This window comes from Enhydra lutris, unplaced genomic scaffold (assembly GCF_002288905.1).
Source record: "Enhydra lutris kenyoni isolate GAN:26980312 unplaced genomic scaffold, ASM228890v2 scaffoldscaffold58, whole genome shotgun sequence".
Taxonomy (NCBI): domain Eukaryota; kingdom Metazoa; phylum Chordata; class Mammalia; order Carnivora; family Mustelidae; genus Enhydra; species Enhydra lutris.
This window is the reverse complement of record NW_019154142.1, coordinates 11344771-11370476: the sequence shown is the minus strand read 5'-3', so window position 1 is coordinate 11370476 and position 25706 is coordinate 11344771.

The window sequence follows — 25706 nt, the reverse complement described above, 5'->3', positions numbered from 1 at the left end:
TATTCAACATGCTTTCTATTTCCACCACATAGAAAAACCTTGTACAAAGAGTCAATAATCACACTGACATCAGAAAAATCCAAGGTATGGAAGTCCATTTCAAATCCAAATGGCTAACTTTCTAAAACTACCACTGCTTTCTTTTTAGTTTTATTTAATTCATTTCAAAAGTTCAAATAGTATTAAAGAAGGGTATGAGGTAGCTATGTTTATCACACCGGTTTATCATTGCACCGGATACTGTTAAATACTTCTAAACAGGACCAAGGATTTCTAACACTGAAAGGATGTTTTCTGTAGTAGGAAGGAGATGTTTCATCAGCCTTTGTATTAGGTTTTGATAGGACTCCACTGTTTTCTGCCCAATGATCTGATTCTATTCTCAACAAATTTATCCTAGTTATTAACCTTATGTTTGTTCTGGTAATTGAGAAAGGAGATACCCTGAATTATGGGTATAAACATTTGACCAATGGAAAGGGTTATCCAACATTGTAAATTCAACATGTTGGCATTCTGCAGTGGAAAAAGCCAAGGCCTTGAAATAATTCAGATTTGCATCCTGTCTCTGCCAGGTTGCTTCCTGAAACCACCTGGGCAGGTTAATAAACGCTCAAATTCATTTCTTTCATTGACTAGCCCCCAAAACTATTTTTTAAGTGCTGTAGTGAGGACTGCATGAGGTAATAGAAGTATTTGGTTTCGTAAATCTGACATAAATATAAAATAAATGTTATTTATTTATTTATTTATTTATTTTTAGATTTTTATTTATTTATTGGACAGAGAGAGAGATCACAAGTAGGCAGAGAGGCAGGCAGAGAGAGAGGAGGAAGCAGGCTCCCCGCTGAGCAGAGAGCCCGATGCAGGGCTCGATCCCAGCACCCTGGGATCATGTCTGAGCCGAAGGCAGAGGCTTTAACCCACTGAGCCACCCAGGCGCCCCAATAAATGTTATTTATTAAATCAATCCTTTTTCATACTTGTTAGCTTGAGCTAGTCCTTAGTATAAGGAGTATCTCTTGAATTACTGACCACTGAATTTTCTTGCCTCAAATAACTAAGGGCAAACTCTTGTTAAATGTCACTGAGCCTGTGAGGGTAACATTCTATCCACTGATGGATGGCAATCTCCTAGTGAATGAGATTGCAGCCACCTTCTCTTAGAACCTGATAAGGCCACCAAACAATGAAATGCAGCATTTGTTGTAAGTATCCTTCAACCCCACTCTTCCAGTGGTACCCTGTCTCTTATGGAAGACAGAATAACAGCCACCCAAGAATGTCCAAGTCCTAATCCCTGGAACCTATGAATATGTTTTCTGACATAACAAAAAGACCTCTCAGATGTAATTATGTTAAAAATCTTGAAATGGAGAAAGGTAGGGGAGAGGACAGTTATCCTGGGTTATTTAGGTGAGCTCAGTGTAATCACAAGGACTCTAAGAAAAGATAGAGGGACGCATGGGGAGCAGATTCAGAAAGATATGATGACTGAAGAAGAGGTTATATTGTGTCTCTCTAAATGGAAGAAGTAGCCATGAAGGAAGGAACACAAGCTCTGGAAGGTGTTATAAAGGGAAGGAAAAACATTCTTTCCTGGAGCCTCCAGAAGAAATATACATTAGCCTACACCTTCATTCTAGACCCATTAGACTCATTTTGGACTTCTGACCTCTAGAACCGTAAGATAATATATTTGTGTTGTTTTTAAGCCACTATATTTGTGACCATTTGTTACAGTAGCATTAGGAAATCAATGACCTATTCTCCCTCTCATTTTTTTTTAAAGATTTTATTTATTTATTTGACAGAGATCACAAGTAGGTGGAGAGGCAGGCAGAGAGAGAGGAGGAAGCAGGCTCCCCGCTGAGCAGAGAGCCCGATGTGGGACCCTGGGATCATGACCTGAGCCGAAGGCAGAGGCTTTAACCCACTGAGCCACCCAGGCACCCCATCTCCCTCTCATTTTAATGATTCATCAGGCTTTACCTTATCTACCAAGCATGCCTTATCCCATGCATGTCCAGCTCCCTGCTCCAGTTGTCTGCTAATCAGAACTTCCCTAAGCCTCAGGTATGCTTGCACTCAACACACGTTAGTTCCAATGTTTCTGCTTAATTCTTGAGCTATAGTCATATAGTCTTCTCCTCTAGGTAAACTCTGAATGGTGTCTTGCACCTTAAATCTTACCCATATTCACTCTTTCCCTGACAAGCTAAGTTTTGATCTCCATTTTGTAGCAGACCTTATTTTTTCTTATATGCCCTTTCCTTAAAAAAATTAAAAAAAAAAAAAAATGACCAAGGACTATGATCTCAGATTTTTAAATAAAGAAATGCAGGTTTTCAACCTATAATATATAATGTACTACATTAACTTTCCTGCAGTAGGTGACAAAAATCAGGAAACATTTGTAGCCTCTAACTTGTATAGTAAAGGATTAACTCAACAGGGCTGGGCCCCAAACCAGCACATTCCAAAAGTTTTCAGGAGAGGTTCTTGAGCTACTCTTCGGGGATAACCTCTACTCTAAGCCTTTCAAATAACCTGCCTGATGAGACAGTCTTTGCATACCTTGGGCCTTGGATCACAGGCCAGGTAGTTTACTGCTAATAATGTGATTTATGATAAATACTTGTTTTTGCTTACTTGGGCCACCAGTTTGACCTTTGGGAGGGGGGATACTGGAAACTGAGCAGCTAATATCAGTCATGCAGGCATTCCATATTCACGTGATTGACCTCCAGAAAAAAACCAAGGGTATCAACGCTTGGCTGAGCTTCCCTGATCCGCAACACATTATTCCTAAGGGAAATAAGCACTGTCCGTGTGTCTCTACTGGGAAATGACAACTGAAAGCTTGCACCTGGTCTTCCTTGAACTCTGCCCTTTGCACCCTTTTCCTTGTGGATTTTAATCTATTTCCTTTGGCTGCAGTAAACCACAACCGTGAATATAGTAGCTTATTTTGTAAGCCACTCCAGCAAATCATCAAACCTGATGATGGTATCAAGGCCTTCCAACACAAGATCACAGACGTTTTCCTAAAGCTTAAATGACTAGACAGATGAATAAAACCAGCTATTCATAAGTTTGCTAAATTAGTTTAGAATTTCATGATCAAATCATTTCATCTCCAATCCTGACTTCCCACTTGTCCTTCCCCACACACAGTCATGTACAACTTCATGTGGGAGCACACATACAAACATTATCATGCCTTAAATAAGAAGACTCAACTCTACATTTGCTATGTCTCTTCCCTGATGAACAATAAATCTAGTCAGCTTCACACAGCATACTCTATTTAAATATATCACGTGCAAGCACATATATCTCTTCCTTTGGTGGACTGCTATGTCTGTATTGTCTCTTTTCAAATGCTTTGAATAGGAAATAAGCTAACATGTAAAAAGGGATATCACAATGACTATCAGAGGGATACTCATTAAAGGTTCTATTCTTCCTTTCTCTTTTCCTTCTTCCCATCTTGGGACTACAGGAAATTTTTTTCCTATAGAGCCCTCAGTTACAATGTCTAGAAACCATGTCTAATATAAAAATGTTTCTGAATATTGAACCTATTGAATTGGAAGCACAATGTCATGTCCATATGCTCTTGGAGAATTTAAGAGGTAATGTAGAATTCAATTTCTTCTCACACCTGTCACCAATCAAAGCAGCATATTCTCACATCATCATACAGTGGCTTTAGACCAGTCTGTAGAACTGGAACCAAGTTAAATGGATGATGCATATAATCTCCACATCTGACAGACTGTTTGTGTTGCCACAAAATATGTTTTTTTTTTTTTTCCCTATACACTAATTCCTATAAAAAGTCTACAGATTACATGTATTTTTGCAGGGTCATGTTTTCTGCAAAAATTGAGCAATGTGTTATTTGAAACAGGATGTTTCCTAAAGAAATAAAAACACTCAATTTGTATCTTTTGGAAATTTGTTTTAGTTTGTAATTTAAAAATATGATAAACCAAGGCTTCCCATTGGTTGAGTTAATATAGCCTTTTAAATAGTATTTTAACTCTCAAATGTGTGCCCGCTATGTCAGTATCAATGGTGACCCTTAAAATGTCATTAGTATAGTCACATGAAAACTACAACCATTTCTGCAGTATTTCTAATTGGATTTACTATATTGTAATAATGATAAAGTCTTTCTATAAATTATACTTTACCAAAAAATTGAAGACAGCATGAAGTATGGTTGTAGTAAGGAAAACAAATGATTAAAATGACTTAAACAAATGCATGCATTTAATATTAATTATGAATCTTTTTGTGTAAACAGAACTGATCGTGACAGCGTACTCAAAATGCTAAACAATTAATTTGTGACTTTATAAAAAACAAATTTATTAAAGTCATGCTTGTCTTAGTTTTAAGTGTAAAATCAATTTTAAAGCAAAGCATATGACCCCATGCAATGTTTCAAATGAAATCCTTCCTACTAGGACAACAAAACATCTCAGGACATCAAGTACTTCCAAGCAATCAAGAGTGTTTTGTTTGTATTTGCCACTGTAACACTCAACTCTTTCTGTTTTGTTGCTAATTTTCAAAAGGCTTGGAAAAAAATGGAAATATTCCCTTAGAATATGCTTGTTTAAATAGGTGTATTTTCTTACTAAGAAGAAGTTAAAAGCTTCATTATATATTCTTATTTGAGAGTAATTTTAGTTACCTCTTTATTGAATATAAACTGACTTCCTTCAATAATCTTAAATCATTATAATAATTGCCCAAAGCTACAGACAGGAAATTAATAAACATCTGTAGTTATACATCTGGGTGGAGATTTTGACTTTTGACTTTCACACAGCAAGCAGAAAGAGTCTTAGACTTAAAGCCGCAACAGATTTAGTTTCCAGTCTTGGACTGGCTACTTCACTTGCCTGCCAGCACGACTTTGATGAAATTATTCACTTTTATCCCATCTGATCTAATACATGAGGAGTCTATATTTTTAATGACTTTTTAACCTTATGGCCATAAAGACAACAGACTGGAAAATAACTACTAGCATAGTGAAGGAGGAAAAACAATGCCAGCAGTCTGAGTCCTGACTTTTTTTTTTTTTTAAAGATTTTACTTCTTTATTTGACAGAGAGAGAGTTCACATGTAGGCGGAGAGGCAGGCAGAGAGAGAGAGAGGAGGAAGCAGGCTCCCCACTGAGCAGAGAGCCCAACTCGGGGCTCAATCCCAGGACCCTGGGATCATGACCTGAGCCGAAGGCAGAGGCTTTAACCCACTGAGCCACCCAGGTGCCCCCTGAGTCCTGACTTCTATAGGATTCCCCCCTTCTCATCCTTAAAGTGGAAAAAAGCTCCCAATCAAACCTTAAAAATAATTTCAACAACAGACAAGATGGTCATGGTAACGACACATGGCATGTGTGTGAGCAGGAGGTGGAAAGTAAGATGATCGATGCATTATTTATAATACAACTCAGGATGATAAAAGAATCAAGATAAATTTCTTTAGTCCTATTTTGTGGTGGCCCCCAGACTGTGCTATGTTTTGAGAAAGAGTATATGTATTTTAGAATAAAACATGTTACATGAGAAATCTTTGTATTTTTGCAATTTAGAGATGAGACTGATTCTTCGAAAGCAGAAAGCCTAAGAAATATATTACTATAAAATATTAGATTTCAACAAATTGGATTTGGACTATGATCAAGGTTTTAATTGTATCCTACTGAATAAATATTGCTGTAATCATTTCTATTAACATTGTAATTACTGTCACAACGAATATCCTACATTCTTTATATCATGTGTACTTATAAATAAGTTTCATCTTCTTACTCATGATTTCAAAAAACAGTATTTCAAAAGAGAAGGAAACTAAAAGTACAAAAGTACTCCAGTAACACAACAGATTAAAAAGTATTCCTACTATCGTAGAACTTAGACAATTTTTTAAAATCTTGTTCAGTAAAGAGGCAAGAGTAACATATTCTAAAGAAGTCATTAAATTTGGTTTATTTTGTTTAATAAATACAATATATTTTCTCTTTAAGCACATTTTATAGCTCACTATATTGTTTGTGACTTTTAAAAGTTAATTGAAATGCCAAAGTTTTAAGCATGAAGCATAAATTTCATTTGACCTTTCAAGAAAAATTGTTCTTGTATATTCTTCAGAATATGAATTTGTCTTCTCCACCAATCACATTAGAATAAGCCAGGTGGCAGATTACTTAAATATCTCGCCTTTCACCTCTGGAGACTGGGGTTTAAATGTGGCTTAAAAGAAATACCGAGGAGTGATTTGTGTATATCTCAAAGCCCATACAATCGGGCTTAAGTAGCAATTACTTGCAGCTGTGGAGATGCTCTTTCAAAAAACATCAGAAATGTCATAGGACAAGATTGCAGGGTTTCAATAAAGGTATAAAGGCCATCCAGACAATCCATATGGGATAAAGCTTATCAAAATAATGAACCTAAAGGTCTAGAACTTTCCTGGTCAATGAAACTACCAAATGAGTTTATTGGTCTTAAAAAAAAAAAAAAGCAACAAAGAAAAATGAGTAGTCTCAAACAGATCAATCATCAAACAGATGCATCAAAAGCATCCCCAAAGACATGCAAATTATAATGGTTAATGAAAATAAATAAATAAATAAAAATATAGCTTACTAGTGCCCTCTAGTGTACCTTCTCTCCTGTTTTATGTGTAATTTTTTTTTTCCCCTACAGTTTAAGTAGGGGTTTGCATATAAATTCTTGAACTGAAAACTAAAAAGAGAATTAATAGCTGTAAATTCTTTAAAAACCAAACATCAATGTCATCAGGAAAAATAAGAAGAGTCAACCTAAAACTATTATTACATTTTATTAGTGTCAATAAACTGATGTTGGTTGCAAATTAAAGAAAGCCTGACACAGAAGAACAGTATCATTTCTCCCTTCCCATGCTTGGGCAGAACAGCCTTCTCCCTGGAAAATGTTTTGCTTCACAGTCACTCTGTTTTGCATCCTAGTTGTATCATGTGCCAACAAAACAGATTGTTTGTTAATTGATATCATAAAGCAAGACAGCCCAGTGAACGATGATAATTCCAACTCCAGCTAGCAGCAGCTGATGTGGAGCTTGAAAGAAATGCTGTCATTTTCAACACAAACTGCTTAGAATTGACTTTTCACTGTAAATATAGAGACGTGACAGAAGCCTCATACACCCACTTTTATTAAAAAAAAAAAAAAAGAAAAGAAAGAAAGAAAGAAATGATAATTCTGCTACAATACATCTGTTGCCAGTCCTAGTTTAGCTGGTGGCATCTGAAAGAAAATAACTGTAAGGGTACCATTCAGTCTTTACAGACAAGCTAAAACTTTTTGTGCATAGTCAGATGCAAGCTCAAGAAGAGTATGTTTGTATGTAGACTTTTAGAAGGAAATAAAAGGCCCAGTGCATGACCTATCTCTATAATGAAAATCTGCAAGATGTAAATAAATTAGAATAGTAAAAGGGTGTATGTTACTTCAAGTATTTGTAAATTCAACCATGGCATATTTGAAAAATAAAAATCAGTCACTTTTAGGCATCTTTCACAGCAAAAAAATATATTCTTCAATGAGACTCCGCCTGTCAGCATAGAAGAGTAGTACTTAAATTAAGCATTTGCATGTGTGTGTGTAAATTGATATTATGAGGTATTAATAAACGTCTATGGTGAAATCAAATGTGATTCCGTACAAAATAGTCTTTTGAGCCTAGGTTCCTAAAGAGCAACACCTATATGATGCAAATAATTCAGGTAATGGCAAATGAGAAAATAAAAGCATTTAGAGAAAGAAGCAATCAGGATGAAAGAATTGGGAGATTTCCTACTTACCTCCCAAGGAGGAAATTTGAGGGAGAGGTAACATACCACATGTCATAATACACAGAAGTCAATTATTTGTGCTTTAAGAAACTCATTTGTCCTTTCTAGTTATTTGCATGTACTTAGTTTGACCTAATTTCAACTTCGGCTATTTTGTTTTGCAGAGTAACATCTGATTAATAAAAATAAATGCATTCGACTCTGAAAATTTTCAAAGTAGAAAGGAACCTCAAAGATCATCTAGTTTACCCTCCCCCAGATCCTATCCCAAATCCCATCTCTTAGCAAATGAGGAAACTGAGGCACAGATAGGTTAAAATCAGATTTGTTTAAAGTCATGCAGCGAGTTAGTACCAGAGGTAGACGTAAAAGAAGCCTGCAGAATTCTATCCATAGTTTTTCAAACCAGGTATTTCTGAAATGTAAAATCTTTTTAAAAGAAATTTAAATAGCATAATTGTCTACGTTTTTAAGCTTAAGTTTTACAATTTAGTTCTTAAAGTGGGCAGAGGAACAGAGCCAAGGGAACACACTGCAGAATGAACTGAAATCCCATCAGAGTGGATCACAAATTGCTTTGCAGTCTAAAGTTAATCCCGAGGTAGTACCTGATGGACTTTTACTTAAGTAACAAACATCTATACATTTGTAAGTCTATCAATATATACTTTGGACACTAATTCAAAAAGCATTAATTGACACAATCTAAGAGTTTGGTTATGAGTAACACCATACCTCCATTTATTTTTCGTACTGATAGGACTCCCCTTTTTTCCCTAAATATGTAAGGGAAATTTGTGAAGATAGTCATTTTTATTTATTATCACTATTAAATACAGTCTAACATTATCCATTCCAAGTACTTTTTTATATACTTTTACATAGTTTTACAATTTCATTTTTTTTGCCTAATTTTCAGACTATCCTGATCGAATGTTCTGCCTGAAGTAGGAAGTGGACTACTTAGAACCTGGGCCTATGTGATGGCATCAAAGTTGGATCCTTCATGAGCAACAACAACAAATGCAGGAAGTGAGGAAGATCTAGATCATAATATGGCAAATAAAACAGTGAATGAAAGTAGTGGTCAAACTTCTTCCTCCTTTACACCATTAACAGGACATGCTCAACATCAAAAGAGAGTACAGATAAAAGTACACAGATCAAAAACAGAAAGGGAGGTGGAATTTGAGTTCAAAGTGCTCAATATCCAATTTCCTTTCATTTCAAAGTTATAATCCCTGTGAGTGTTTTCCCTCTCTAGTGAACGTTAGTGCCACTGTGGCATATGCCACTGTTTGGAGCCATGTCTCCCTTAGTTATCCTTTAATTGGCTTGACCTATGGGAAGGATGGCTTGCAACCAAGCTAATTACATAAATCCACTCCAGGCTCTATGAATTCCACTACAGACAACCCTTCCGGGGAAGTAAAAATGAAGCAACAATTTATCCAAAGTTTCAAACTTCATACATTTCATATACCAAAAGCAGACATTTTATAGCATGATAAAAGGTAACAATAATTTTCTTTGCTTATAATTGTAATTTTCTTGCCCCATATAGTTAACACATAATTAAGATTTAAGATTGTACTAATATATGAAAAGCACAATTTTAAAAAGTCAAAATTATAGTTAGAGAACTAATTTTTGGTTACCAATTTAAATTCAAGAAATTTTGATTAAAAAATGATTGGATGCTAGAGTTTCTTAAAATATTAGCTAAGTAAAAAAAAAAAGTGATGAAAAGTCAAATTACCAAACAAAACACCTCATTTTATAGCTTTATAAACGTAGACTGTTAGATTGTTACATAAAATAGTTAACACATCAGAAAAAAAAGAAAACTTGCCAAAATGATATATACAGGAGAGCTACTTGGGAGCTGTACTAAAGACCATAAAAATCACATGTCTCTTGCAATCTGGGCATATTTTTTACCGATATGTTTTTATTGATACATCTGTCACACACATTTTATAGGTTAATGGTTGAATTTTACATACTTTTGGGACATATTGAATGGTGACTTAAACTTTTAAACTGTGAAAATGTTTAAATAGACCAATCCAGGACAGGAATTTGAAGCATTCATGATTCTCCTAATTTTAACACAATAAAGATAATTATTGAAATATTAAGAAGCACTATGCATGTGTTTTATAAAAGAAAATCTTAATTATATTCTATGAACTCGTTTATGCTCTCTAATATCTCTGTTGGTAATAACTAAAGGGTAACTTTCAGATGACCAGTTTAGTCCAAGAACTTTTGGGATAAAAGACAAAACAACCCAGCAGTACTGTGTTACTGGAAAATAATTAAACACTTATTTTCAAAACCATCAGCTTTATTGCTCCTCTTTGATACTGCTTGTGTTTTGACTAAATATGTGTCATATGTATATTATGTCAAATGTCAATTTGCCTCATCTAATGGATCTATCTTTTGAAAGAGGGAATTATCTTGTGATATAATTTTGCAAAAAACTAACAAGAACAAAAAAGGTTATGCACATGACATTCAAAGTTCTCACTTTATTTTAAGGAACTATCAACTTGGTGTCACTCCGTTGAAAGAGTACAACTATTTGTAAATACTTCCATAAGGTATCTGAACAATACTGAATGAATAATTCAACTGCTTATGAAAGTACTATTTTACTAAAGAATTTGATAATTGAATTAAAATTTTGCTATGTAGCTATAGAAAGCTAAATTTTGGTGAAAGTAAAATGGATTTGCTCCAAATGGAAGCCTAATAAACAATAAAAGTGATGATAAATATTTTTAGGTGATCCTGCTAATAGAAGTCATTGAAAAAAAATGGCATTTTCATTGCACATATTTCCATGCTTTGTGCTTTCGGGAAATATAGACTCTCAAATGGAAAGTGACCCAAATACCTTCTAGACTAATGTAAGTCTAACAGAGATAAGATGACACAGAGATGATCATCTATCCTACCGATGAGAAGTTTGTTAGTTCACAAAGCAGAAACATGTTTTTATCTTTCTTTGAATTTTTAAGTGTATGATCATTTTTCCCTTTTTTTTAAGAAGTAGATACCAATATCAACTTGTTACAGATCAGGACACCAAATCTTAGGGATTCAGCATTTTGGGCAACGTCACACAGATAGTAATTGGCAAAGCTAGAGTTTAAGTAAAATGTTTCTGAACTAAAATCTTGCTATTTTAATTCTTTTTAAATTTTTTTTTTTGCTATTTTAAGTCTAATATTATCTTTAAAATGACTCTAAGTTATATATTCCAGCAACCATGATATTCTGTGGTAGATGACAGGGTTTCCAAATGACGTACAATCAAAGCTAAATGCCTATAAACTAGAGTATATTATGCTAAGCGAAATAAGTCAGTCAGAGAGAGACAAATATGATATCATTTCACTTGTATGTGGAATTTAAGAAATAAAATATATGAACATAGGAAAAGGGGAAAAATAAAATAAGATAAAAACAGAGATGGAGGCAAACCATGAGAGCTCTTAATTATAGAAAACAAAATGAGGGTTGCTGAAGAATGATGGGTAGAGGGATGGCCTAAATAGGTAATGGGCATTCAGGAGGGCATATGTTGTGATGAGCACAGGGTGTTATATGCACGTGATGAAACACTAAATTCTACTCCTGAAACCAATACTACACTATATGTTGACTACCTTGAATTTAAATAAAATATTGGAAGAAAAAAAAAAAAAAACAGTGGCCTTTGCATTCTGTCAAATATGTCCTTGGGATAAGCTGCATTTTTATTGTATTATATTATATTACACTGCTACAATTATATGAGACTGGAATTTTGAATGCTTCTGTCATTTTAAATATGCATGTATGTTATATATGACAATTTGAGTGTTTTATAAACAAAATTCATCATATAAAATGAAATTGAAAAATGTGATAATTCAATAATGCATAGAAATATGTTACAAAATAATAGGATATAAAATAAATTTTAAGTCTTTCGTTTTTTTAAATATTTTATTTATTTATTTGACAGACAGAGATCACAAGTAGGTAGAGAGGCAGGTAGAGAGAGAGGAGGAAGCAGGCTCCCTGCCGAGCAGAGAGCCTGATGCGGGGCTTGATCCCAGGACCCCAAGACCATGACCTGAGTCAAAGGCAGAGGCTTAACCCACTGAGCCACCCAGGCACCCAATTTTAAGGCTTTTAAAAGTAAATACTTACAGCAAGTAACACCATAATACTGGGCCTCGGACAAAAGACCACTTTTGCTTAATGTATCAATATTCCAAGAGAAATATAAAAAGAATCATAAAAATTTGTAATAAATTACAATCCTGGGCATTTCCTTTTCACACAAAATAATTGTGGCTAGCTGAATTGACCCCCCCCTTCTAAATTTATACAGATGTATTTTGACCTTTAATATTAGACTTCAGTGAAGATAATTAATATTCCTGCTAAATTTTATAATTTTAATTATGTATACAAGTGGGAAGAATATTTCAGCTACTCTTTCTAAATTTTCAATATATATAAATACCTTTGTTAAATATCCCTCATGTCACTTCATTCAGGGAACATATCAAAATGTTGAAGAATACATGATCAAAAATAGCTCATTACAGCAATAGTTGCTTAAATACAGCAATTTATACCATAAGAATAAATAACACTTTTGAACATTTAGTTCTGGCAAGTATACTGCTATTAATATGCATTTACTAGTTACAACACCCCATAAAGTTAGTCTTATCATCATCCTATAGTGAGAATACTTAAGGGAATTGAGTCATTCACCTGAGGTGATACAACCTGTAGAACAAGAACCAGGGACTGAGCACAGCTCTGACTGTGGGTCTCCAGGATTTTTCAAACTAAATCTGAAAGCAAGAAGCTCCTTTCCACTGTGATCACAAAAGAGTGAGAACTTGAGCCTGGGAAGACCAGCAGCTCAGGTTTCAGCTTTGTGGTAATTGTCAGAGGAAGAAAGCCAAAATGGGAGATGGGGAAAGAATATAAGCAAGAAAGATATAAAAGAAAAGTGAAGAACTAATGAAATCTGGAAAAGGAAGGGCTAATGATATTGGAGTTCCAGATTCCAGACCTATTTCAGCATCAACCTGAGGGACTGGCATCTCCTTTGGTGACACTATGTAAACTTTCCATTAGAATGTCTGTAATATAAAAAGAATATATGCGAGAGGGGAAAAGAGAGAGAAGGGAGAAAGGAAATGGGAGCGTATTCTCTGAGACAAAAGTAGGAAAGGAAAGCTTAGCCTGTTAGGCACCTGAGAAAAGGAAGAAAGACTGGGTTCTACCTCAAACTGAAGGGCCAGGGGAGTTAAGTAGTAGACATTGTAAAAAATAAAGGAAACCGCATTAACAATGGAGTTAGGAAGCCTGAAGGGGGAGCTCTTATACAGGATCACCTGTCATAAGAAGCTTACCTCATATTACCCAACAGGAAGAAGCCTATGCTTTTCTACTCCAGGTGGAAGAAGAAACCAGCAACAGCCCAGTCCTACATGAGTAATCATCACACTCAATGAGAAGCTTTAACAGCCATGCTCAGCTTCCTCTTTTTCCCATATACAAGCAAGCCCTTCTCCTGTGTTCTATGGACTTGCCTGCAATTCACCGAAGTTTGCCTGTTCCAAATTGTAGTTTTCTGATATTCTTGAATAAATTCATTTTACTGGTAAAACAGCTTGCATCTTGGTTTTGGGTTTTGGGGTTTTTTTTTTGTTGTTTTTTTGGGGGGGTTGGTTTTATTTGTGGGGTTTTTTTTTTTGCTGCCTCTTGATTTGTAAGGTCAACCTCATCTAGAAGGCTAAGTAGAAGGAAATATGGCAAAAACAATTGTCCAACCATATTTATTTTAAGGCATTTGACAAGGTTCTTCTGATCCCTCTTTGCACATTAAAGAAACATACATTTTGAGTGGTTGCATTGAAATAGAGTTGAATACTTATGTTTATCCATTCTACAGGTATCTTTAAAGGACACTCAAGTTTCCAAATCAAATTCATTTTTCTACATGACCATAGTTTATCTTATTCTTCCTTGCTCTCTTTGTTTTCACTGTCACTGATTTTGTCCTGTTTGTTTTAAACACTTAGCAGTTTCATCTTATCTGAAACTGAGAAAGGACATGATTTGGAGATATACAGATAGTATAGTTTTTATGCTTGTTACTTATGTTGGAAGACAGCCCATGATGTGCATCAAGAAGGCTGAACTGAGACCCTACAATATGCAAGACTTGGCAAAAGTCCAAAACAGAGACAGAACTGAATACCTCCAGTGGATCATCTGGGCTCATTTGAGCCTGTACAGAGAGGCATACCTGCACACAATATCCTATGGCATACCTATTTTTCTCAGTATGAAACAACCTTCTTATTCTCATTCATTCATTTTGTCATAAATCCCATTCTTTGGATAACAATATTGCTATTGCTGTTTATTTACCTATTTCTGGTCATTTTTATGTTCTCAATTATTTTTATATCTTTTGGTTATAAATGACATCACTAAATTGTGTATTAATTCAATCTGAAAATGTTTGAACATTAGTGCCATTATTTTGCCATTGTATATCTTATATAATCACATTTATTTTATCTTTTTCCTGACACTATTTTACTTCATTTCAATTGAATATACATATGCTTCTTGTCTTTTCTTTCTTTCCTACTTTTTCATGAAGAATTAAGTATTATTGTCTCCCTCTCCTACTAACTTCTGGTGGTTTGGAAGTTCTGGAACTGTTTGTTTTACACTAGTGTAAAAGGTTGACATTACTTATTTCTTTATCAAATGAAGTTATAGCTAAATATTGTCTATAACTTCTGACTCACAAAAAGCATATTTTAGTCAATATTATAAATCTGCAGTATAAATATTATACCATACACACACATTTTATCATGCTCATTCTCCCTCTATAGCACTTCCTGCTGGCCAAGATTTTACTGAAATTAGTAGTAACCTTGGTTTAAAGTAGATATTATTTTTAAATAATCTCTGTATTTTGTTTCCTAATGCTTTTGTTCAAGTTTCACTATGTTAACAATGTTTTAAAATCAACTTATATTTATTGTTATCAATTATTTTATATGTTTTCCTCCTTAAATTGTTTATTTTGATTATTCTTTTTTCTGAGTACTTTTTTAGTGATTTTCTTTTTTGAGAAAAAAAGAGCATATGGGATACATTTCAATTTCCTAAATTACCCCAAAAAATTTTTTATCTTGTACTCATATGTAAATGGTAATTCTGTCACACATTGGTTTCAAAGACTTTTCAACTTTAGAACTCTATATTATTAAGCTATCTATGAGAAATCTAGTAGTCTGAATTTCATTCTTTTGTAGCTGTATTAGGTTTTTTTTTTTTTAATTTTGGATTGTCTTTCTTTCCCTTGGATTTAAATATTTCACCTGCATATCTGTGTGTGTACATGTGTATACATATGGTTATATGTATGTACAGGTACTACATATGCAAATGTGTGTATGTGCATCCATGTCTGTGTATAACCTTGCATATATGTGTGTTTTCATATAATGTCATCAATGTGTTGTTTTATTTGGTGACTAGACAGGAAGAGTCCATAACCTCTATGAAATGAGTGACATGATATAAAACTATGTAAAATCATAAGATAAATTTGAACAAGTCAGAAATGTAAAGGGAATCTTTTATCTTTGTGGTATATTGCTAAATTTACTCCTAAAACCTGTCTTTCTTTTTTGTAGTTATAATATTTAAATTGAAAATATGATTAACCAGCTAGAAACATTATTTGCCAGCTTCTTTTGCAAGTAGATATGGTCAGGTGACTATCTGCAACAATGTAGAGTAAGGAGAAGGGATGTGCTTTCCAGGTCTTGACTATAAAACACTAACAGGGTCAACATACTTGACAGAAATATAGGAATTTGGGAGCTTGGAGCACGTGGAGCTCAGCTTGGAGCTCAGCCAGTTAAGTGACAGACTCTTGGTTTCAGCTCATCATGATTTCATGGGTGGTGAGATTGAATCCCATGTGGGCTCTACCCTCAGTGGGGAGTCAGCTTGAAGATTCTCTCCCTCTTCGTCTCCCTTCACTCATGTGCACACACTCATGCTCTATCTCTCAAATAATGAAATTATTAAGCAAGTTAGAAATAAAAAATAAATATTAAACAAACAACAGTACTTCGAAAATGTTAGAAAATAATCATTACACTGCACTGAAAACTTATGACCTAAAACTAAACTCTATTCAGGGGAAAATTCAAAGCAAATTCAATAGGTCAGAGAAAGAAAAACTAGGGGTGCCTGGGTGGCTCAGTGGGTTAAAGCCTTTGCCTTCAGCTCGGGTTGTAATCCCAGAGTCCTGGGATCGAGCCCCATGTCAGGCTCTCTGCTTAGCGGGGATCCTGCTTCCTCCTCTCTCTCTGCCTGCCTCTCTGCCTATTTGTGATCTCTGTCTGTCAAATAAATAAAATCTTTAAAAAAAAAAAGAAAAAGAAAAACTAAGCCTGCCTCACTATGCACAGGTACTCAGAATTCATCACTCAGTGGGGATTTTCTTGCAATTGACTCTCCTTAGTCTATTATTTCTGAAGGCTCCTATAGTTCTAAAAGTGAATATTAGTTCAATCTATTCTAGTAAGCCTACATAACTAACTCCTCAGGTAAACCTCTCTTGCACATATACAGAAATGAATTATGGGCTAATATCCAAATTATAACTTGCAGATACCCCTTAAAATGGTCCACTTTGTATTGCAATTTTTCTCTATAACAGATATCATTCATATGAGTAACAATTATTATGCCCCCAAAATGCAAAAAAACAAAACAAAAATAGGCAAATGTTGACTATAGGTAAATGATACATTTACATGGAACAGATTCAGTAGCATCTCCTCACCAGAGCAGCAAGTTTTCCTACAAATATCCAAAAGATATCTGAGAATAAATAGTTCCTATCCTCTACCCCTAAAAATATCAATCTGTTAACACTCATGCTTCTAAAAATCCACTAATCCCTAACTTCACACTTCACCAAAACCTACATTACATTGGATCTCTGCTTAAAAAGATTAAGAGCGTCCTTTCCCTAGCAAGAAATACAGTTCGTTTTAGGCATTTCCCCCCCCCAGATTTGAGTAATGGCCTCTTGTTTAAAATACCCAGTGATACCTCAGACAAAGGTAAGGCATCCACCAATTCCTTGAAAAGGCCTCTTTGTGCCATTCATAATAATTTATAATACCCTCCTCCCAAGAGCACACTAGAAACAGGGAAATACCTTCTGACTAGGGTGAAAACAGTCACTCCTTACTTCTTTAAAAAGTTAACTTCCTCAAGCCATTTTCACAGGTTTAACATAATCTAATAGCAATTTGGGTCTAGGAGTACTCAATGATTTAACTTAAATCACTATTTTTAAAAACCTACTTTTGAAACTCAAAGTGAAAAAGAAAAAAGGAAAGAAACCATAGGATTATTAGAAGAAAAATCAAGTGGATATTTATGGAGTTTTTATATAAAGAAATGCCATGAATAAAAAGGAATATATCATTCAAAAACAGTTTAACCTCATAAATACACTTCCATAATTAAAATGTAAATAATATTAAAAAATGAGAATAGAAAAAAATGACAAAATGTTCATATAAATATTTTTTAAAAATTACAAACCAATAGAAAATGGTTGTCCTACTTATAAAAATAGTCAAAGGACTAAATTAGAATATTTATAAATGATAAAACATAAATATCTGATAAATTAATTCAACCTCCATTGTTCTCAAAGATATACAAATGTAATCAACAAAATGCATTTCATCTGCACTATAATAGGTGGGTTTTTTTTGTTTTTTGTTTTTTTTAAGAAGCAGGATGTTTGCTTTGTTTTTAAAACAGTTGGGGCACCTGGGTGGCTCAGTGGGTTAAGCCTCTGCTTTCGGCTCAGGTCATGATCTCAGGGTCCTGGGATCGAGCCCTGCATTGGGCTCTCTGCTCAGCGGGGAGCCTGCTTCCCCCTCTCTCTCTGCTGGCTGCTCTGCCTGCTTGTGCGCTCACTCTTGCTCTCTCTCTCTCTCTCTCTGTCAAATAAATAAATAATAAAATCTTTAAAAAAAAATCTAAAGCTGGTAGGTTGTAGGAAGAAATTGACACATATAGTTAGACACATATAGTTGAAATAATGTATAAAGATGCTAAGCTTACTAAAATGTTACCCAAAAGATAAAAATGTATATAATTTTAATAATCCCATTCTGCAATATATTCTAAAATATTTCTAGAGTATTTCCTAAGAAAATTCAGGGGAACACTAAAATTTGATTATGTAGAATATTAAATGTATTATTGGTATATAAGAAGAAGTAATGTTGAGACTCAAGTGTAAGTTTGATGAAAATAAAGTATATAATCTATGCAATGAAATTCTATTGTACCATTTAAATGTAATTCTGCAAAATAATTTAATTTCTTGCCAAATGTGATTTTGATTTGAAATAACAGTTTTGGACTTAAGCACTAAAAATCCAAAATCAACTCATATGTCAATTAACCATGAAATACTATTAAGTGGTATGTAAAAAGGCTAAAGTGGCTGCACAAGCATTTTGCTGAGGGTTTCAATTATAAAAAATGTCTAAAACATCAACCAAAAAGGACTGTTTCTAAAAATGTTTAAAGAAACAATTAATAGCTATAGAGAACTGGTAGGAAAACAGCCATCATGGGTTTCAAAAACGGTGATGGAAGGAAAAGATGAGGAGCTTAGCAGGTCTGTAATACCAAGGACAAGATTGAGCAATAAAGGCTGTTGCCTTGCAGAGCTGTGTTTTACTTTAAAATAATCATGCATATATAAACTTTCATCATTAAATTTTCTCCTAACATCCTCTTTTCTCTAAAAGTTTGGTCTTGTCAACTTCTCTAATTCCTCTACTTTTATACTTCCAACTTGAAAAAAGCAGAAAGGAAAAAACCAAAAAAATATAAGCATTATATAAAGCAATCCAAATGGGTGAAATCCTGTCTGTGTTGCCTCCTACTAGAAAAGGCCCAGCTAGTATGTGGGGTTCAATGCTTAGATCCACTGCTTAGATCCATTGTATTTTTCAGTATCTGCCATCAGGATCTCCAAGAGCTCCATGCTATGGTGTCTGATGGAGCCAAGATCTCTGCTGAGGTATTATGCTTCTTGAGACTGCTATTTGAATTATAACCATTAATTACATACACTAAGGATTTGTTTCATTGTAAACATATTTTGGCTTGTTAGAATTATTTTAATAAAAACATTTCTAGTACATTCTATCTCAATAGATCACAATGATCTAACCAAGGTCAGCTCTGAGAGACAGCTATGATTCTTATTTGATATTCTAACCTTACTAGTATTTTGGTTAAGTGAGCTCATCATGTAGCCTTAGACCTTCTAGCATGGTCTATTCTTACACTCCTTATCAGTTTGTAGAAAAAAATCAAAGAAAAATATTAGATTACTGGTGGATTATCTTTTTAAAAAACTTTATTTTTTAGAACAGTTTTCAGTTCACAGCAAAACTGAGTGGAAAGTATAGAGACTTCCCATATATCCTCTGCCCTAGTATACACATTTCCTCCCCAACTATCAATATTCCCCACCAGAGTTGTATATTTGTTATAATTGATGAGCCTACACTGACATATCAGTATCACCCAGAATGCATAGTTTACATAGGGTTGTCTCTTGGTTTATAAATTCCTTGGGTTTGGACATGTACCTATAATATCATAAGAGTAGTTTCACTGCCCTAAAAATCCTCTGTACGGTGATTATTCATTCCTCCCTCCCCCTCCCAAGGCATGACAACCACTGATCTTTTCATTGTCTCTCCAGTTTTTCCTTTTCCAGAGTGTCATATAGTTGGGATCATACATTATGTAGCCTTCTCAGAGTGGCTTCTATTAGTGAAATATATCCATATCTTTTCATGGTAGCTCATTTCTCTTTCATATGAATAATTTTTTCATTGTCTGGCTGTAACACAGTGTTTTATCCATTCACCTACTGAAGGACATTTTGGTTGCTGCCACATTTTGGCAATTATAAATAAAACTTCTATAAACACCCATGTACAGTTTTTTGGGGGTTGTTTGTTTGTTTGTTTGTTTTAATGTGGACATTAGTTTTCATCTCCTTTGGTAAATACTAGAGTACAACAGCTAGATGCTATGGTAAGATGTGTTCACTTGTGTGAGAGATTGCCACACTGTCTTCCAAAGTGGCTGTATCCCTTTGCATTCCTAGCAGTAATAAATGAAAGTTCCTGTTGTTCCACATCCTCACCAGTATTGGTATTGTCGGTGTTCTGGATTTTGGCCATAATTATAGATGGGTAGTGGTATCTCATTGTTCTTTTATTTTTTTTTTTTTAAGATTTCATTTATTTATTTGACAGAGAGAGAGAGGGAGAGAGTAAGCACAAGCAGGGATAGCAGCAGTCAGGGAAGAAGCAGGCTCTCCACTGAGCAAGGAGCCCAAAGTGGGACTCAATCCCAGGACCCTGGGATCATGACCTGAGCTGAAGGCAGCCAATTAACTGACTGACCCATCCAGGAACCCCTTGTTGTTTTCACATTTCCTCTCTCAGTCTTTTACTCTATAGCTAAAATCATGGACTCAGATAACAGGAAATCAATACAAATTCTTATATATTTTACTAAATCAGCAGCCCAAGCATAATAAAAAAGAAGATGATTGGGGATGATGTTTTAGAATTAAAATATAATTTTAAGTTCTTACTCTGGCCTCCTTTCTTTTTATCTTCTGTCTATATAAACTGAAGCTAATTTGGATGACTTGGAACTTGTGCCCTATGGCAATGTAGTCTAAAAAGGGAGATACTCTTCTTTATTATAATCAAATGTTATATTTTTATGAGTTAAGTTTGTCCCTGAAAAACAGTGAATAATTGTCGTACACTATCATTAAAAAAATAGCATAAAGTCTTAATTTATTTATCTGTCTTTTGCTACCAAAACCTCCACCAAAGTCACTGATTTGTCTCTCTATAGATAGTTCCAGTATGTAGAAATACCTTTATTTACTTTTGGAAATTCACTGGGAAACTATTTTAGAAATCACATTATTTTAAGGATGTATTATTTGAAAACAGCAAGGACTAAGTGGAAACTGGCAAAGACTGGCAATATTATATTTACTCATTCACTCAACAGAGATTTATTGAGTGCCTACTCAATATCAGGCATTACTTTATATACAAAAATCCTTGCTTTCAGAGAGCTAAGGTAGTAAATGATGGTAAGAATTCTATACCCTGTATATGAGATGGGGAACAAAAATCCATTGCCAATGCAGAAGACCTCCCCATCCTTTGACAAGTGCTATCTGAAACACCAAATCTCCATGTTTTCCATTTTCCCAGAAATCCCTGGTACTACTTTCTTCCCTTTAATATCTTCCACATATCACCAAGTTCTCTTAATTTCATTTTTCAAGTTTTCTTTTACTATTGTGATCGAATTCAGTTCTGCCTTGATATAAATTCTGTTCAGGGGAACATTATTTCTTGTAGAAGTGGGGTACTCACACATTAATAACATTTAATTTCCCATTTAAAATTCATGATTATGTCTTCCATATAGTAAATAGTCTTCTCTCTGTATTTCACCAAACTCAGCAGTTTTTTGGTTTTTTTGGTTTTTGATGTTGTCTGTTTTTATCTTTGTTTTCCCTCTGCTGATTAATGGTATTTCCTACAATGTGTGTTTTTAATTTAATTAAGATTACCATTTCTTTGGAGAAGTATTTTTCCCTTGCTCCCAAGTTTATTTGTTTGCTTATTTGTTTCCCATTTAAACAATTCCCTTCAACACTGCAATAGAAAGAGAACATAAGACATAACAGTTATCAGCCATGGGTACCTATGCACCAAGTGAAAGCCATGTCTTTTCTCATTTTTTTTCATACTCCAAATATGACCTCTCTATACAGACCTTAAGTCATTTGTCATGGTTCAAACATTAACATTTGCTCTCCCTTTTCCTATAGCCATAAAATACAAGTTCCTTATTATTTTTTTTAATATTTACTTTCTATTCAATTTATTTAAATTAAAAAAAAAAAACAGCTTAATCATTTCTCCAACCTCAACCCCTTGCCTTGTATAACCACCAATCTGTTCTCTGTATCTATATGAGCTTGGTTTTGCCATTTTTTTTTTATTCCACATATAGAAGAGATCACAGTTTTGTCTTCCTCTGACTTATTTCACTTAGAATAAAAGCCTAGAGGTTCATCATCATTTTTGCAAATAACAATATTTTTAATGGCTGAATAATATCCCATCACACATACATACACACACATACACACACACACACACATTCTAGCATTTCTTTATCCATTCATCCACCAACAGATACTTAGGTTGTTTCCATTATCTTGGCTATTTTAAATAATGCTGCTATGAACATGGGGCTGTAAATATTTTTTTCAGGTTAGGTTTTCATTTCCATTGGATATGTTCCCAGAAGTGGAACTGCTGAGATCATATGGTCGTTTGAACTTTTTTTGGACTTTTACTTTTTAGAGGACTCTTCATACTGTATAAATTTATAATCCCACCACCAGTGCACAAATGTTCCCTTTTCTCTACATTCATACAAGCATTTGTTATCTCTTGTCTTTTTGATGATAGCTTTTCTAACAGACATGAGGTGATCGCTCATTATGGTTGTGATTTTCATTTCCCTAATGACTACTGATGTTGAGTATATTTTCATCTTTTCTTTCATACATCTTCCTCGAAGAAATATCTCTTCAGGTCTTTTGCCCAATTTTAAATTAGATTATTCGGTTTTTTGCTTTGAGTTGTATGAGTTTTTTCTACATTCTGAATATTAACCCTTTATTAGATACATGATTTGCCAATACTTCTTCCATTGCATCAGTTACCTTTTCATTTTGTTGATGGTTTCCTGAAATCAGGAAATGTGATACCTCCTTCTTTGTTCTGTATTTCTAAGGATTTCTTTGGCTATTCAGTATCTTTTGTGATTCCATATACATTTTAGTTTTTTGTACTTCTGTAAAAATGTCATTTGAATCTTGCTATGGATTGTATAGACTCTATAGTTGCCCTTTGGTAGTATTTACATTTTAAAAATATTAAGTTTTCCAGTCTATGAACACAGAATAGCTTTCCATTTATTATCTCTTCTTGATTGCTGTCATTAATGTCTTATATAGTTTTCAGAGTAAGGCTCTTTCACCTCCTTAGTTAAGTTTGTTCCTATTTTTCATTTGTTTCTGATACTATTGTAAGTGGGATCAATTCTTTTATTTATTTTTCAGAAAATTCTTCATTAGTGTATAAAAACGCTACTGATTTTTGCGTGTGCATTTTGTATCCTGTAATATTACTGAATTTATTAATTAGATCTAACAGATTTTTGGTCTTTAGACATTTTCATATGTAAAATCATGTCATTTGCAAACACAGACATTTTTACTTCTTCACTTCCAATTCTGATACCTTTTATTTCTTTTTTCTTGCCTAACTGCTCTAGCTAGGACTTGTAGTAGTTATTAAAAAAACGGAATGACAGTGGGCACATCTCCTTGTTTCTGATCTTACAGGAAAATCTTTCAACCATCATTGAGCATGATGTAGGTTGTGGGCTTATCATATATGGCCTTCACTATGTCGAGACATGTTCCTCTACACCTAATTTGTTAATAATTTTTATCATGAACAGATACTGAGTTTTGTGAAATGCTTTTCTTGCATCTATTAAGATGATCATATGATGCTTTTCTTTCATTCTATTGTGATGTATCACATTGACTGAACTGCATATGTTGAACCATCCTTATGTATCAGAGATAATCATTATATATGATCATTTCAGTGTGCTGCTGAATTTGATTTGCTAATATTTTATTAAGAATTTTTGCATCTATATTCATCATGGATATTGGCTTATAGTTTTCTTTTCTAGTATTGTCCATTTCTGGTTTAGTACAGGATAATGTTGATCTGGTAAAATGCATTTGGGAGTATTCCCCCATCTTTGATTTTTTTGGAGTTTGAGGAGTTTGATGTTAATTCTTCTTTAAATGTTTGGTAAAATTCACCGATGAAGTCATTTGGTCCTGGGCTTTTCTTCACTGGGAGTTTTCTATTACTAATTCAATCTTCTTGCTGGTAATTAACCTATTCAGATTTTCAGTTTCTTCCTGATCCAGTCTTCTTAAGTTGTGTACTTCTAAGAATTTTTCTGTTTCTTCTAGGTTTTCCAGTTTTTTAGCATGTAGTTTTTCAGAGTAGCCTCTTATGATCCTTTGAATGTCTGTGTTATCATTTGTAATGTCTCCTTTTTCTTTTATAATTATTTTGATTTGGGTCCCTTCACTTTTTTCCTTAATAAGTCTAGCTGAGCATTTGCCAATTATCTTTTAGAGGAACCAACTCTTAGTTTGGTTAATATTTTCTATTGTGTTTCTGCCCTCTATTTCATTTATTTTGGCTATAATTTTTATTATTTCCTTTTTCTGCTAACTTTGGACTCAGTTTCTTGTTTTTGTTTTGTGTGTGTGTGTGTGTTTTCCTTTCCATTCCTTAAGTCATAGAGCTAGACAGTTTATTTGGGATCTTCTTGCTTCTTAACATAGATGTTTATTGCTGTGAGTTTCCCTCTTATAACTTCTTTTCTGCTTCCCACAACTTCTGGTATGCTGTGTTTCCACTTTTATTTGTCTCAAGAAACTTTTTTATTTCCCCTTTAATTCTTTTTTGATCCACTGATTATCCCAGAAAAACCTCTAATTTTGAAAATTAACAAGACTTACATTCTGAGAGCCACAAGAAACTAGCAATCTGAAAAAGGCCTTTTAAAAAGGTCACATATTGGGTACCTGGGTGACTCAGTTGGTTAAGCAACTGCCTTCAGCTCAGGTCATGATCCCAGAGTCCCAAGATCAAGTCCCGCATCAGGCTCCCAGCTCCACAGAGAGTCTGCTTCTCCCTCTGACCTTCTCTTCTCTCATGCTCTCTCTCACTGTCTCTCTCTCAAATAAATAAATAAAATCTTTAAAAAAAAAAAAAAAGGTCACATATTTAGATTATCTGCTCCTGGGCCACCTCAGAAACAGCACCCAACCTCTAAATGAAGGAGATTTATCTGCTTATATTAAAACCTTGGTCTGAGGGACAAGCATCTAATTTAACCTGCATATCTGGCAGCCTGCTGGAGTACTCCCATTTGGAACACTGATAGGTCTTAGTACATTCTCAACTACAGACAGCTATTAAAAATATAGGCTGCTTAGACCAGCACAGATATTTAACTGACAACCAAGAACTGGGGCAGGGATGAGGAAAAAGTTTCATCTTATATACAAGGCCATTTCTTCAAGACTGTAAGAGATGATTGTTTAATCTTTTATATAATAGAAACCAACACAGAGAATGGAGAAAAACAAAGAGACAGAGAAATATGTTCCATTTGAAAGAATAAGCTAAAACTGGAGGAAAAAAACCTTAATGGAATGAAGTAATTTACCTGATAAAGAGTTCAAGTAATGATGCTCACTGAACTGGGGAGAAGAATAAATGAACACAGTTACAACATCAACAATGAGATTAAAAATATAAGAAAGTACCAAACAGAAGTCACAGAGCAGAAGAATACAATAACTGAATTGAAAAATACAGTAGAGGGGTTCAAGAGCAGATGAGATGGAGCAGAAGAATGGGTCAGTTAACTCAAAGTCAAGGCCATGGAATTCACCTAATCAGAGCAGTGAAGAGAAAAAGGAAAATAAAGTGAATATAA